This window comes from Talpa occidentalis, unplaced genomic scaffold (genome assembly GCF_014898055.3).
Source record: "Talpa occidentalis isolate TD23 unplaced genomic scaffold, MPIMG_talOcc4v2.1 talOcc4.12, whole genome shotgun sequence".
Classification (NCBI taxonomy): domain Eukaryota; kingdom Metazoa; phylum Chordata; class Mammalia; order Eulipotyphla; family Talpidae; genus Talpa; species Talpa occidentalis.
In genome coordinates this window covers 15150611-15168280 of record NW_023601212.1, presented here as the reverse complement: position 1 = coordinate 15168280, position 17670 = coordinate 15150611, and positions in this window count along the sequence as shown.

Genomic DNA, 17670 nt, shown 5'->3' with positions numbered 1-17670 from the left:
AAAATATGGGAGAGGAGCATTAGAAGTGGCAAGGGCTCTACAGGCAGTTCAAGAGAAAGTGTAGGTGGAGGGGGTCAGGAAGGACCATTGACAAAAACCTCTCAGTAAGTGATTGAAGAAATACACTTTGAATGTCCAGTGAGTTGAGTCCCTAAGACAATGACAGCCATGTTTATTTGTAACAAGAAGCAGCCTTAACATCCAGGCTAAATGTGCAAATATGTCTCCAGAGCAAGGAGACATGTTAAGTGTGCTTTGCAACACCAAGAAGAAAGAAGAAACCAACATTACTCCTCCCCCAAATAAACATAGCTATTATCACTGCCTTGACAAATGTCCTGTTTCAGTACTCTCCATAACTTGAGGCAAGATTGTTCACCACTCTATGCTTCTCTCCTCCCACCCAAACCAGCATCAACTGAAAATAGAATAGAAAAATGCTTGGACAAAATGAGTATGCAGTAAGAAGCACCTGACATTGTGGAAATTAATTAGAAAACAGAGCATTGAACGCAATAAAAAAGACACTCAAAGTAGCTCAAAGAACAAAGGACAATTCTTTATTTTTTATTTTTTTAATTGAAGTAACAATGCATTATAGCATGTCTCAGGTGTGCATCATTATAAATCAATGTATATTATATTATATTATATTATATTATATTATATTATATTATATTATATTATATTATATTATATTATATTAGTTCACTCACTGAAAGTTCAGTTCTGTTCTTCACATACAATTGACCCCTTTTAAGTCAAGGTAATAGCCTCAGGGATAAGACAGAAAATGCTATCACATTGCTATCAATGAACTAAGAAATTTTATTGTTGGATTGTTGTAAATGCCTAATTGATGGGTGACTTGAACCACAGAAATTTATTTTCTCACAGTTCTGGAGGCTAGAAGTCCAAGAGCAAAGTGGTTTTCTGTAGGTCTCTCTCCTTGGCTTGTAGAAGGCCACGTTCTCCCTGAGTCCTCACTAGAGTTTTCCTCAGTACCTGCCTAGTCTCTTATGAGAACACCCATTATTTATTACTGGAAATAGAGTCATTAGTGTCTTCACATCTAATCAGGTCAGAGAACAAATTCTGGAAGCCCGAATACCAATTCCCAAATGTCATCCTTAAGGTTCTGTTCCTAGAAATAATATAGATTACTCAGTGCTAGAATGTATTAGAGTTCTCTAGAGAAACAGAATAAACAGGGTATGTATATATCATTGTAGGGTCAGGAATGACCACCGAGCAGGTTTTCTGCTCCAGCAGACTGGGTAAGGAGGAGTGAGAGTCCTCAGTGGTGTTTTGCAGGTCTTTTATTGGAATTTACCAGGCATATGGCAGGCAGAGGTGCTGGGGGACCGGGAGGCTGGCAGTCTTCCCAGCCCCCAGCAAATCTCCACTCTGTCTGGGCTTTCTGGCCTTCTCTCTGCTTCTCTTCTCTCAGCTTCTTCTTCTCTCGGCTTCTACTGGTGTCCTCATGACACCGCCCTTAAAAGCCCAGTCTTAGCCCAGGTGAATTCTAGCTACATCTGCCCACACCCTATTCCAGGTGCCCACCATCAGGCATGCATTCAGGACCCCAAGGATCCACCATCTATTCTGATGGCGGGAGGGCAGAAAAGCCTGACATTTTCTCCTTACCCAACAATCATGTTTATGTTTGGTTTTATGTGTGTGTGTGTGTCTGTTGTGTGTGTGTGCGTGTGTGAGGAGGGAGAGAGAGAGAGAGAGAGAGAGAGAGAGAGAGAGAATCAATTATCTCACAAGATTGAAAATTTTGAGTTCCAAGAGTGGGAGAAATCCCTCTACTTTAAGGAAGATCAATCTTTTTCCACTAAGACTTTTAGTTAATTGGATAAAGTCCACCCACCCACATTGAGGAGGGCAATCTGCTTAAGTCAAATTGGGATGATTAAACGTTAATCTCATGGAAAAAAATGTGTCTTCAGAAATATCTAGAAATAAGTTTGGCCAAATATTTGGGCACCATGCCCTAGCCTTGTTGACACATAAAATTAACTATAACAGGAACTCTCCCACGTGTTTGATGTATTAAGAGTTTCCTTATTCTAACACAAAATATAGGAAAAATGTGTGAAAGTACAAAGAAAATCAACTAAACAATACATAATTATCAATGCCAACAAAAATTGCATAGCAAATGGACATTTAATCTAGTATATTGTGTCATTCACCTATGAGAAATAGTTATATGGTCCTAAAGGGCAAAATGATGCCTCCCAACCCCCCAGCATGTCCATAGCCTAATCCCCAGAACCTGGGAGATGGTACCTTACAAAGGGCCTTGCAGGTGTGATTAAGCTAAGTCTCTTGAGAAGGGCATTTACCCATGTGTGTTCAACATAATCACAGGAGCGGAAGTACAAGTCAGGGTCAATTCAAAGTCCGAGAGCTGGTAGGAGATGGAAGAGGGGCTCAGAGGGAGATGCAGACGGTGTCTGGAAGCTGGAAAACACAGGAAACTGACACTCCCTTCCAGGAAGGAAGCATCCCTGCTGACTCCTTGACTTTATCCCAGTGAGTTTAATTTTTTTATTCTCACCTACTTAATGTCAGGTAGTGAATTTCTGTTCATCTAAATAACTAGTCTGTGGTAATCTGTTGCAGCAGCAATAAGAAACTAAAATACCTAGTAATATAAAAATCTGTGGGACTTGGTCAAAAGTATGGTTTCTTGATAGGAAGGGATAGGGAATGGTCTGTATGTGTATGTGTGGGTGTGGGGTAGTATAAGAGAAATATGCACATTCCTAAATAATACGTCAGTGAAAAATGTCTGAAATAAAAATACAAAAATCAAGCTAATAGGATAGAAGGGAAAACTTGAGTGAGAAGAATAGGGATGTAGGGGATTGCTCTCATTTATACAATATGCCCTTGATCTGCATACATACATTATTTTGATTTTAAAGCACAATGAAACTGAATAAAAGTTGCTAAATTAATACTTCAATTGAATTATTAGAAAATCCCAAAAGGAGAAAGAAATGAACTCAAAAAAAACCACAGCCATATAGAGAAAGAGCAAACAAATAAAACCCTAAAGAAACCTCAGTGTTGAAGACCTAACCTGAAACGAGATACAAATTCAGATGGTCTCAATATGAATGATAGCCAAGGAAGAAGACAGAAAGCAATCCTGCTAAGCCTCTTGGTGTTGTTTTGATTCTGGTAAGCTACAGTTACTGATTAACTCTAGATATTTTATTTATTTTTTTTAAATAAATTTTATTTTTATATTCCCCATACAATTGCAACCCCCTTATTTTGACCCCAATCCCTCCTCTCCCCACACCTCACCCCCCATAGAGAGTCTCTGGTTCATAGTTTTTTGTTGATTTTGATTTTCACTTTCTTACAGTTATTCATTTTCCTGGTCCCTTATTTAAGTTTTCTAGATTCCTGCTATGAGTGAGACCATCCGGTATTTTTCTTTTTCTTTCTGGCTTATTTCGCTGAGCATGATCCCTTCCAGTGCCATCCATGTTGCTGCAAATGGCATGTGTTTATCTTTTTTGAATGCTGAATAATATTCCATGGTGTGTATGTCCCACATCTTCTTGATCCAGTCATCTATTTTTGGGCATTTGGGCTGTTTCCAAAGCTTAGCTATTGTAAATAGTGCTGCTATAAATATAGGGGTGCAGGTGCTCTTTGGAATTGATGTTTCTGTGTCCTTTGGGTAAATACCTAGAAATGGAATGGCTGGATCATATGGAAGCTCTATGGTTAGTAGGTCCAGAAATCTCCACACAGCTCTCCATAGTGGTTGGACCAGTTTGCACTCCCACCAACAGTGCAGGAGAGTTCCTTTTTCTCCACACCCTCGCCAATATTTGTTGTTGCTAGTTTTTAATATGTGCCATTCTCACTGGTGTGAGATGGTATCTCATGGTAGTTTTGATTTGCATTTCCCTGATTACAAGTGATGTTGAACATTTTTTCATATGACTGTTGGCCATTTGCATTTCTTCTTCAGAGAAGTTTCTTTTTAGCTCTTCTGCCCATTTTTTGACTGGACTATTTTCTTTGTTTTTGTTGAGTCTCATCAGCTCTTTGCAGATTTTTGTGATCAGTCCTTTATCATTAGTGTTGTGTGCAAAAATGTTCTCCCAGTCGGTGGGGTTTCTCTTTGTTTTTGTTATTGTCTCTTTTGCTGTGCAGAAGCTCTTTGATGTAGTCCCAGCTGTTTATCTTTGCCTTCACTATCACCGCTTTGGGTGATGTGTCTGTAAAGATGTCTTTGATGTGCATATCACGTAGTGTTTCGCCTATATTTCCTTCTATGTATTTTATGCTTTCAGGTCTTATGTCTAATTCTTTAATCCATTTTGAGTTGGTTTTTGCATATGGTCTGAAGTAGTGGTCAAGCTTCATTCTTTTGCCTGTAGTGACCCAGTTTTCCCAGCACCATTTATTGAACAAACTTTCTTTGCTCCAATGCATAGTCTTTGCTCCTTTGTCAAAGATTAGTTGACCATAAATCTGTGGGTTTATTTCTGGATTTTCTATTTGATTCCATTGGTCTGTGTGTCTGTTCTTGTTCCAATACCATGCAGTTTTGATGATTATGGCTTTGTAGTATAGATTGAAGTCTGGGAGTGTGATGCCTCCATTCCCTTCTTTTTTTTTTCAGGAAAGCTTTGGCTATTCGTGGTTTTTGGTGATTCCATATGAATTCCATCAATAATTGTTCTATTTCTTTGAAGAATGACATTGAAATTTTTATTGGAATAGCATTGAATCTGTATATTGCTTTTGGTAGGATGGCCATTTTAATAATGTTTATTCTTCCAATCCATGAGCAGGGGATGTCTTTCCATTTCTTTGTGTCTTCTTCTATTTCTTTTAACAGTGTTTTATAGTTTTCTTTGTATAGGTCCTTTACCTCTTTTGTTAGATTTATTCCCAAATATTTGATTTTTTTTGTTTCAATAATAAAAGGGATAGTTTTTTTGATTTCTTCTTCAGATTTATTGTTTGTGTATAGGAAGGCTACTGACTTTTGCATTTTGATTTTGTATCCTGCCACTTTACTGAACTGATTGATGAGTTGAATTAGTTTTTCTGTGGTAACTCTAGATATTTTAATGGCTAAATAGAAATGAAAGATGTACAGTAACATTGATAGGGTTACTAGTGAAATGAGGACTAGGAGGTATATATTTCAAATTACTAGAAGAGGCTCAGTTTTCATTCTGACTAAGCTAGCTTCTACTGCACAAATCCTCCCACAGATAATAGCTGTTAAAGTTGGGAAACTTGATGAAGGTGGTAATTTGGCACCACATGCAAGATTTCTGTTCATATAGATCTTCGTCGTCCCCTTTATTCTGTTCTAGGATTGAGTGATTTAATAACATATGGTAAGAAACCTCACTGGCTGAACTAATGCTCAGATACTGTTAGTGTGGACAATGTACTTTTATAAACTCTGAGCACAAACAATGGGCTACAGGACCACAGTGCAAAAGTGTAGCTGAGTTTCAGGGTATTCCCCTCACCTCCCTGTGGAATCTAGCATTAATATGACACTCCAAGGATCATGAGTTTTGTTAGCATTGGGAGGAAAGTTTCAGAAGGCAACAATATGTAGAGTGGAACATAGGACCATGGAAACCAGTGAGACTCCTACAAGTGGCTTTGCAAGTGCTGCTGGTCAGTAAAGGGGGATGAAAGAAGTAGACATGGTAAAGCCAACTGATTGATTATAGGCACCCAGGTTATAGGCACACCATTATGGGTGATGAGAAACAGCTGGGAGGGCTTTCTTTTGGCAGGAGTGCAATGGAGGACTGTGGGTTACTACTTGTGCTCCTGAGAGGCTGACTCACTGAAAATATGGCAATAGGGTAAACAGGATGCTTCAATTGATGTAGCCAAGTAACATTTGGGTTTTAAAAGCCTGTATACGGCCAAAGGTTGACCAAATAGTAGGAAAATATGGTGGAAAAAGAATGCAAAATCTGACAATGCCACTTTTAAAATATATACTGACACACTGTTGGCCATAGCATTGTTCATGGTGGAGCATATGGGAATGCCACATTGACAGGCTGATGCTCTGTGGCTTCTCTCACTCTGGCAGGATCAGCAGAAATAGACTTCCGTCCTGCAGTTCTGTCTGGGCTGAGGCCTGGGTTGTCATGTCTGAGAGGCAGTATGGTCTTGTCCTAAACTGGTTTAGGAGCCCTGTAGATCTGGGATTAAATCTCAGGTTACTAGTTTGCCTTTCACGTGGCCTTGAGAGTGTCAGTTACCCTCTTCCAACTTCTGGATCCTCATCTGTCAATCTGGAGGTATTAATGGTTATGGTCTCTAACCATAGAGTATGTCATCGTTGCTGCTTTTCTTTCTTTTTTTTTTTAGAGGCATGTTTTATTTATTTATTTATTTTGTTTGTTTTGTTTATACATGCACTGGGAACAGTCAGGAGCGCAGGAGGGTGAGAGAATTCACCAGAGCCAGAGCAGGGAGCAGAACAGGCAGAAGGACCGAAGTACACTGCTGAGGGGAGCAGCGGGTGACAGGAGAGGTCTGCGCGCCATGTGGGACCCTCCTCTGGTAGCCGGGGAGCAGCCGGGGATCAAACCGGCGCTGCAGAGGCTGCGGGCAGCCTCGCAATCCAGTGCTCAACCACTGCGCCACCGGGGAGGCCCGTTGCTGCTTTTCTTGCCAAGCATTTAGATCATTGGTTTTACAGTGGAAACTAGAGCAGTTCCTTAATTTTGTTTTTCCCTTCTTGTAGAAAATATTATTGATAAATTATGAAGTCGTAGCTGAGAGAACTTGGAATATCAGTCAGGAGAGGGTTCTGAGCACAGGAGAGCTGGTGAGGAAGGGCCGTGAGAGCACCATGCTGCTTGTGGTTCTGCATGAAATTCATATCGTATATTTTTATATTTGAAGGAAAGGGGACTTTTTTTCTATGTTGATGTTTCTTTTCATTGCCTAGGTCATTTTTGCAACCACCAAAGTCTTCATAAAGCTCCGCCAAAGCATTTTCTCATTCTCTACATTGGTTAAGGGAGTGGTTCAATGAAAACCGATCTGTCCAAGCAGGACAAAGTAAATCTATCTACTTATGAAGAAAAGTACAATTTAGGGCTACAGCTGGTGCACGCTCTGGGGCCCTCTACCCAAAGACAAATCCGGTTGTATGTCTGTGGGTGGGGAGGCTTTCCTTCTGCATCCTCCAGAAAACTTTTTCACTGCCTTAATCTTGATCTTTTCTCTCTTCCTGCCAAACTAGACTGTTGACTTTCTGACATCACTTTTCTAACTCTGTGCTCTCCACAGGTGAAATTTTGAAATTATAACCCTCCTCACCCCTCCTCTCTTGCCCTGCTTTCTGTTTTGTCTTCCTCTCTCTCGCTCCTTCCCTGATTTTCAGTAGATGGAAAAGTTTTCATAAAGTTTAGGAAATAATATATTAAGCACCCATGTACTCGAACCCATGTACTCCCCAGTTTAAAAAATCAAACTAAAGTATCGGTCCTCATGTACCACCACTGATCCAGGTCTTTTTCTCCCCTACCTCCAAAGGATTCTATGAACCTGGGTCTACAACCTTGGGGAGTAGTGGGCTAGTGTTCATCTTTCTGTGCATAGACTTTTTCCATGGATGTTTGAAACCATGCACACAGAGGTCCTGTTTTGTAGGTTTTAAAATTTACGTGCACAGTTTCATATGATTTATATGCTGAAGCTTCTCTTTGTTTTGCTCAAAATGTTGTTTTGAGGTAGAACTTTAAATTTGTTAGTCAATAAAGATGTTTTAAAAAGCACATATTTTCCTATCATTGACAAAAGATGACACATCAGTGCCCCAAATTAGAAATAATTTCAAGATCCATGGTTTAATGCTATACCTTTGGCTGGCTGTGAGGTCCTGTATTGGTTTACTTTCCTATTTGACCTCAAACCAATGGCAATGTCACCCCAAGCTCAGACAGGGTATGTCAGCCATGATTTCATGTATCTACAGCATGTCTGGGGTTGTGTGCCCTTCAAAGTATTTGAGGATCCCTAGGTGAGAACAATAGATAACATCTGAAGGTCCTGAATTGGAGTTAGTCTCAAAGGCCCCTTTGTCTGCATAGGCTCTATTCTGTTGTCTGTCAGAGGGTGAACACTCATTCTCTTTAAAGGTATGTCCTGCTACTCCTCAGAATACTTCTGTGTAGAATCTGTTGTCCCCTCTGATAGAGGCTCCCAGTCTTTCATCACGAGGTCCTATTCTGGGAAAAGTGGCTCCCACATAAGTTGCCTCAGAAACGGAATACTCTAAACTATTTGGAGACATTAAGCTTAAATTGAAATCTTGCTGGTAAATGTGAGAACAAGAATCTTACAGGTATATTAAAAAGTTGAAACTATAATTAGTTTTCATTCTGCTTTCCTCTCTACCATTTCAATTCTCCTTCAAGTCAGGCTTTTCCCTGCCTCTCTTCCTCTCTGATTCTCACACTCCTGGGGTACCCTGTTTTACTCCCTCATTTTTTCTTTTGTTGTGCCTGTCTTTTATCCTATGCTCCCATCCCAACTCTACTTCTGGACAGTACAATACATTAATTAAGGACACACGTTTAGAGTCAGTCCTGTGTGTGAAGTCTGGTCCAGCCACTGATCACTGCTTTGGTGTGATTCTGGCAGATGATGGAAACTGTCTCCATCCCAGTTTCCTATAAAATGGATGATTTCTCTACCTTGAGAAGGAGGTTTTTTAAGAAGAGAATTAACTTCAACATTAAAAACCTTTCTCTTGCCCCTGACACATAGTCAACTCCCCGAAGTATTAACTACTATCATCACTTTACTGCGCATTTTTCTTTCCTAGCTTTTGGCAGGTAGTTTTTACCTTTTTGGTTCATTTTTGTCAATTCTCACTTTTATTCACCGCACTTCCTCTGGCTGCCTTGATCTCTATGTGGGTGTGCTAACTTTCTCTAACAACAGGAATCTAGAAAGAGGACATAATCCAGACAAGAGACAGCAGCAGGTGATAGACATACAGTTACAACCCCCCCCCCAACATAGATGATGAAAGAGACAAGTAGTGTGATTTGCACTAAAGTATGTTTGTTCTCACTCTGTAATGGTGCTGCTCTGAAAGATCATTTATTGTGCCCTGAGGCAAACACAGCAAGGATGACTGACTTGAGAATTATAACAAAAGATCATAAATAAGCTAAACTAGGTAATCGCACGTGAACACGATAGCCAGTTCAGGTCTCTGTGAGCTCACAATCCTCAACCTGGGATGGCCCCACGGGTGTCATCTAGACTTCCTGCCGGGGGTAAGAACACTTGGGGACAGGGAGAAAGTGGGGGTTTCTGAAGGCAGGTAGTTGGAGAAGGGTGACCACGTCAACAATGGGCCCCCCAGTGGGTCCAATCTGCCCATCTCCCCTTGTCCAGAGTGTGGGGGAGTGTTGGTAGTGGTCTCTGTTGGCTCACCCATGGGAAGCAAAGAATGGGGCATCTGCTCTCTAGGGGCCAAGAAGCCCTTTGCTCGATGTCTCCCAACATCCTCTCTGGATGTGGACTCAGTTCTGAAGGACCTGTTCAGCTGTGCCTGAAGCTGGAAGTATGAAAATAGAAATATGTGAGCCTTACCTGGAACTTCAAATTTTCTTTTCTTTTTTTAAAAAGATTTATTTATTTATGCATGTAAGAACTGGGGTATAGCTCAAAGGTGTGGGGGGTGAGAGGATTCACCAGAGACAGAGTGGGGAACAGAACAGGCCGACTGTATGAAATACACCGCTGAGGGGAGCAGTGGGCGAGTCAGGAGAGGTCTGCTGCGCCATGCAGGTAGCTCCCTGGCGAGGGCTCGAACTCATGCTGCAGAGGCTGCGGACTGCTTCATAGTGCAGTGCTTAACCCCTTGCGCCACCAGGGAGGCCCTGGAGCTTCAAATTTTCAAATGACTGTATTGCAGTAAAACAATATAAATCAACATGACCTCAATAAAAAAAATTTAAATGAATATATAATTATATATTTATTTTAAATAAATATGTACTATTTATATATGAATAGACATACCTATTAGTATATAACATAAAATATATCCTGTAGAAAGCATATATAAATTCTATTACACAATCTATATTATAAATAGATGTTAATATTTACATATTTATGAATGTATAATGTGCTTATGTATAATGTGAATATACAATATAAATGTATAAATATATATCTATATATTTAGTATACATATGGTGCATTAATATGTTATATACTAATATTTGGTTATATATATTATACTTTCAACTTACATAAGCTGTATGTTAAATTTCACATTCTGGATTTTTTTATACTAAATGAAATCAGGGTGCATTTTGCACATACAGCAAACCTCCATTTGGACCAGCCACGTGCTTAACAGCCACATAGCTTATGGCTACTTTCCAGCAAGAAAGCCTCCAGTCTGTGAACCCGACATATCCCCGGCCCCAAGTGAAGAGCAGGAGCAGCCTAGTGTCTCCTGTCTTTAGACAAAAACACCTGTTCTATGGAGAAGCAACCCTTCAGGAGCGGTAGGAGAGAATGGGGCAGATGGCCCGCGCCCCTGGCAGGCCTCTGGCTGAGCCACTCCAGGACGAATGCTGAGGTCACAGCCAGAGCCTGGACTTCAGGACCACTCAGTGGCAAGCCACTGTGTCCACGGAACAGTTCATTTAACTGTCTTGTTCCCACTTCATTTCCCAGAAAGCGTCCTTCCCTGGAAAATACTCAGAAAAACAGCCTCCCGAGAAGACAAGCGTTCCAAGGAGGGGAGAGAGTACTGGGCTCTCAAATGGTAGATACACAGCACCCCCCACTTTGACAGTACCCTATCTTCTGCACCTTAAGTCACTGCTTTCTGGATTCCAGGACCCACACTATTCTGACTTTCAAAATGCTCAAATGCTGATAACAGTCAAGAAAAGAACAGCCTGGATCAGTGTGAGAGCCAGAAGGACTTGGCTTTGCCCACCCCGCCTCGCCCCACCTGTGGAACAGACACAATGCATACTGCAGGTTGAACACATACATCTGGGGACATAATAATAGCCCAGGCAGGAGAGGGCACTAGAGGGCTTTGAGGAGGCAGGAGCACAAGTGTGGGGCTGAATAAGTAACTGCAGGTGGCACGCGTAACACAGCGATGGGGGAAATGAGAGCGACCCTGCAGGACTCCAAACCCCAGCCAAGTGCTTCATGCACTCAGATGTGGGGGACAGTTGAGGTTTCTGAAAAAGTAAGAGACACATATATTGGCCAGGAGGAAGAAAACAGAACCAGCCCTGGTCAACCGGGGCCTAAACTCATGCTCAGTATCCCGGGGCATCTTGCCCTTGCAGGATTCCTCCTGCTCATAAGGGGGTCAGATTTGGGGTACAGGCTCAATCACCATTGTCACCACCAGGCATTCTCTCAGTGTGTCACCATCATGGGGTGCAGCTGCTAGAGTGCTAATGAGCAGCACAGGACTCTCAGTGGGAACTTGGGGTGGGGGGCTGGCATCACAGAGGGCTATGGCAGAGGCCAGGTAGTCCAGATCCCCCTTCTCACCCCACTTCCCTTGAGAAGCTCCAAGCAGAGGAACAAAGACAAGAAACTGAGAGAGATATGTGACACTCATTTGTGACCCAGTATCTCCCCCCACCACTACCACCACCAAAGCCACCAGAAGTGAGTTGAGCCCCTGGATTAGAGGGAAATAAGGGACTAATAGCAGTTGCTTCTGTAGATCCTATGCAGCACCTTTAGATTCTTTCCCTGCCTTCATGGGCCTGGTCCTCTGGCCATCACGCCACCTCTGATTCATTCAGGAGCCTCTAATAGTGACAGTGGGTGACATCCACCCAGAACAATGTGGAGAGCAAAGGTAGATACAAAGCCCCCCTCCCCTTTTTCACAGTACCCCATCTTGCACCCTAAGTCACTGCTTTCCAGATTCCAGGACCCACACTATTCTGGCTTTCAAAATTTCTCATCTGCTTTTGGCACTCTATCCTGTTTCCTGAAAGTGTTAGTTCATTCTTTAAAAATACTCCTATCATATCATGAGTTTGATTGGGAGGGAGGTAAGATGAAGGAAGAAAGACTGGAGTTACGGCACATGCTGGCAGTGAAGACACTGCAGGAGATCGAACATGAAATAAAGGTGGAACTATATTATCTAAGGTAATAAAAAAAATAAACCCAATCAACAGAACACTAAAAATAATATAAGGAGCAAACCTTGCAGTGGGCTAGAGAAGCTGGAAGTGATCTAGATTCCATATTTTTCCAGGGACTCAGTGATTCTGTCTTATGTCACTGCAATCAATAAGTAGAGGCATGAACTTGAATTTATTGTATAACCACCTGCTCACCTAAAACAGAAATGATTAACTATTTGGGGGGAGTAGAGTAGAGCAAAGCACTTTCCGTTCTGCTGTCCTTGAGCTTGCTTTTCAACATGTATATGTAATATTTAAAAAACAAAAATACAGAATTTGTGGCATTTATTTCTTGTCACAGATTCAGGAAGCCTGAACTACACTAATGATCATAAGCCTGAACTACACTAATGATCAATGTACCTAAATCAGCAGGTACATTGAAATTCTATCAGGTTTACTACTCTTAAAGTAGACATCAGTAGACCTAGGAAAAAGTTAAGACAGACTTGGCTCAATCCAGCTCTCTGGACCACAGAGATTCTGGACCCTCACAATTTTTACACTTTTTATTTTCAGCATTTATCTAACTTGATGGAATAGTGTCATGAATCTTCAGATTTGCATCCCCTGGTTTGAACAGTGATTAATATTTGTATTTTCCCCTCTTTTGTTTGAGCTGAACTACTTTAAAGTAAATGTCAAATGATATTTTACTTGCAAATATGTATGTATGCCTCTGTAAAAATGACATTTCTTACATAAGGACAGGGCTATCATCATGCCAATATTTACCATTATCTTGTAACAAGAGTTAATTTCATCTAATTAATTTTATCTCATACCCGGTTCATAGTCAAAATTCCCCAGTTGACCCAAAAACATCTTTACAAGTTTATTTTTTTCAGACTTACTTATTTATACAAGCATTTATTTATTTATACAAGTACAATCAGAAATGCAGGAGGGTGAGAGAATTCACCAGAGCCAGAGCGGGGAGCAGAACAGGCAGACTGACAAAGTACACCGCTGAGGGGAGCAGCGGGCGGCAGGAGAGGTCTGCGCGCCATGTGGGACCCTCCTCCTGTGGCCGGGGAGCAGCCGGGGATCGAACCGGCGCGGCAGAGGCCGCGGGCAGCTTCGCAACCCAGTGCTCAACTGCTGCGCCACCGGGAAGGCCCTGAAGTCTGCCTTTTTAAAAACAGCTTTTTTGAGGTGTAATTGATGTACAGAAAACTGCATGATGAGTGGGACATACCCACAGAGCCATGAGACCATCACCATAAGGAAATAATCATAGCCATCAACTCTAACAGTTTCCTTGTGCCCCTCTATTTTTGTTTCTGTCTAGTTTTTGGTTTAGATCTCAACATGAGCTCTACTGTCAACATTTTTACATATTCAACACAGTACAGTTGACTGTTGGTACAATGTTGTACAGAAAATCTCTAGAATTTATTCATCCAGTATAACTGAAACTTTATACCCATTGAACTACAAGTCTCCATGCTCTCACTGTCCAGCTCCTGGCAACCATCATCCCATTTCTTAAATCTCTTTTAATCTATAATGGTCATCTCCCTTAATTTTCTTGAAATCGGCAAGTTGAAAATGATACAGTTGTACATAATATTCTACCTTCTAGATTTTTGCTGTTGCTCCCCCGTGGTTTATTTAATTTGTTCCTTTACTCTCTTAGGTTTCCTATGAACTAGAAATTAGATCTATCTTTAATCTATGTCTAAAAGATCTATATCTAAATAATTAAAATAATCTGTATCTAAAGATCTGTAAACTTTATTAGATTCTGGTTCAATATTTAGTACAAAATACTTCATATTACATTACAGTGGAAGGCACATAGTGGTGGACTGTCTAACTTTTATTGATGCTAAGTGGGTTTAGGTGGTGGCAGGGGATTGATCTCAGGGTTCAGTGTTGATAGTGCTGAGACTTACCCCAGATGCCACCAGGGAGGCCTGGTAATACTTGCCTTTTAAGATGAGTTTGACACATTCCTTTCTCTTCAACTTATTTGGAAGAGTTTCAAAAGGAGAAGTATTAAATCTTTTTTGATTGTCAGATAGACTTTGCCAGTGATGTTGTCTAGTTCAGAACTTCTGTTTGTTGAGAGGTTTTTACATTACTGATTCAATCTCCTTAAAGGTAATCAATTAATTGAGACTCTTCATTTCTTCATAATTCAGTTTAGGAAGATTGTATGATTCTAGGAACATGTCTATTTCTTCTAAGTTGGCTGATTTGTTGTATAGATATTCAGAGTCTGTTATTGATAATCAAAGTCTATATGATTCTTTGTGTTTCTGTAGTATCAGTTGTAACTTCTCTTTTGTTCCTGATTTTATTTATGTCAGTATTTTTTTATTGGTGAGTCTAGCTAAAGATTTGTCAATTTTGTTTATTTTCTCAAATAACCAGCACTTAATTTCATTTCTCTATAGAAATAAAATAAATAAAATAAAATGCTATCACAAAGGTGATGCATGAATCATCAGGCTTACTAGGCCAGATAATGTTGACCAATACTCAGTTAACATGGTACAGATTTGTCTTCATGAACATATTTTTTATATCAGTACAGGGTTTTGTTTATAGGTTAAATTTACATAGAAGTAAATAAATTACACAATACTTCTATTATGTAATTTTCTATGCTCACCACAACAAAAATAAAAGGTTTAAGAGTAGATTATTATAAGTAAATGTAGTGATCATATTAATGGCATAAATACTTCTATTCATGAACATAAAGAGCTTCTTTCACATATACCTTGTAATAACTAAGTTAAAAGGTATAAAACAGAAACATAGCCTTGAATATGTAATAATTATAATTTATGGAATCAATAATTCATTGCTCTTTGAGTTATATTTCTGTTGACTGTCAAATATGTTGGCAATAGAAGGAAAATAATTTAGGCTTATATTCTTCCTTTCACTCTAGCAATAGACTCTGGCCAAAGGCATGGTCATATGTTCTAGATTTGGTCATCAAATCACTTGTGCCTTGTCACTGTCATTGGATCCCACATGGACATGTGACCCAAACAGGGACAACCAGAGTCTTCTGTGTCCTTTTCCTTATTATATATAGGTACTGGTGAAGGGTTCTAGTCCTCTCTGATCACAGGTCACAAAAATCATGCAACCCTTCAGTTATCACATGTCAAAGATTCTGCCTGAAAATGAAGCCAGTAGAGAAGCACAGGGCCAAGAGATGCCAGGGAGAGACAGAGTCTCAAGAATGTTCTTCAAGCAGGTGGGAGCAACACGTCTTCCCTCTTTATCCTCTCTGCAATTTTCAGTTGTAAGTCAGTACATGCCTTCCACACCTCCTTAGGCTAATTTGAGGTATATTTCTATCACCTGAACAAAGTACTTTCTAACACAAAGGCCTAAAGCCATCCAAGATTTTATATAATTGTCAAACAAAGCAGTGACTTCTCTGCTACAGCAAACTGCTTTTCTCCAGAGCAAAACTAAAATACTACCCTCCTGTATAAATGTGATGAATTCAATCAATAAAGTCAATGGAAAGACTAGAATTATCAAGGTATCATTCAACATTGCCCTCCCCATAATGAAAAAGTGTACAAGTCAAACCACTAATTAGGAGTTTTTTTTTTAATTTTTAAAAAATATATTTAATTATTTATGCATTTAAGAACTTGGTTAAAGGCCAGAGGTGTGGGGAGTGAGAGGATTCACCAGAGACAGAGTGGGGAAAAGAACAGGTGGATTGACTGAAATACACTGCTGAGGGGAGCAGCAGGTGAGACAGGAGAGGTCTGCTGTGCCATGTGGATCACTTCCTTAGCCAGGGATCAAACTCGAGCTGCAGTCGCTGCAGATTGCCTCATAGGGCTGCATCTCAACCCCTTGTGCCATCAGAGAGACCGCCTAATGGGAGCTTTTAAAGCCACAAAAGATAAATGACAAATATGGTTAGTGTTAGAGCAGAAGGAACTGTTGGCAAAGTTCCTGTTGTACAAACATGATGCCAATAGCACATAACATTAACTAAAAGGTGCATGCTAGAGCATGCTCAGTTTTAGAATGAGCTAAAGTGATTGATAGCCAAGTAAGAGTAAGCTCTTGGAGCTCCCTTGTGGCGCAAGGGGTTAAGATGCAACCTATGAAGCAATCCATAGCCACTGCAGCACAAGTGTGCTTTTGTGACTGGCTTATTTCATTTAACATAAGGAATGTTCTCCAGGTTCATCCATGTGGCAGGAATTCCTTGTTTTTAAAGGCTGTTTTATATTTTCCAGTGTGTGTGTGTGTATATACATTTTTTAAAATTTATCTTTGATGAACATTTGGGTTGTATCATATCTTGACTATTATGAATCATGCTCCAATAAAGCAGGTATGCATTTATCTTCAAAATTCTTATTTCAGATATATACCTAGAAGTGGGGTTGTCGGATCACTTTCTATAGGAGCTAAACCTGAGGGAGAAAGCATGTATAGTACAAAAAAGGGGAAGACTGATGTAAAATATACATAAAAAATTAGAAAAGAGAAAAAAAGAAATTCCACTTCACAACTTTTGAGAACTCTCCATACTGTTTTCTGTAATAATTGCACCATTTTACATTCCCATAAAGAGTGGACAGTGTTTCAACTTCTCTGCAACCTTATCAACAGATGTTACTTTCTGTCCTTTTGGTAGCTTCTTGATGAGTATGAGGTGATAGCTCATTATGGTTTTGATTTGTATTTCCCTAAGTCATGTTTTTGAACATCTTGTCATAGACTTTTAGTTATTTGTATATTATCTTTAGAAAAATGTCATTTCACATCCTTTGCCCATTTTTTAGTCAGGTTATTTGTGGTTATAGGAATTCCTCATGTATTCTGCATATTAAAACTTTATCCGATATCTGATCATATATTTTAGATATTAACCTTTTATCAGATATGATTGTGATTATTCCATTCTGTATGTTTTCATTTTACTGTTAATTATTTTTAATTTATTTACTTTCTTATTAATGACGTAACATCGCATTATAACATGTTTCTCCACTGAAAGTCCAAAGCAACCACTCCTTTATTTTCTTGGACGTGCAGTAGTTTGAAACTTTGGTGTAGTCCCAGTTGTCTAGTTTTCTTTTGTTGTCTGTGCTTTTGGTGTCACATAAATCATTGCCAAATCTAAAGTACTGGAGATTTTCCCCTGTTTTACTATAGTTTAATAGTTTCAGGTCTTATATTTAGGCATTTATTCCATTTTGAGTTAATTTTTGGACCTGGTAGAAGGTAAGTGTTCAACTTCATTCTTTTTGCATCGAGTTTTCCCCAACACCACCTGTCGAAAATATTGTCCTTTCCTCATTACATAGTCTCTGCACCATTGTTGAAAATCATTTGCCCATGTATGAAAGCAGTGATTTCTGAATTTTCTGTTTCGTTGAGCTATTTATCCATCTTTATGCCTGTACCACACCATTTTTATTAC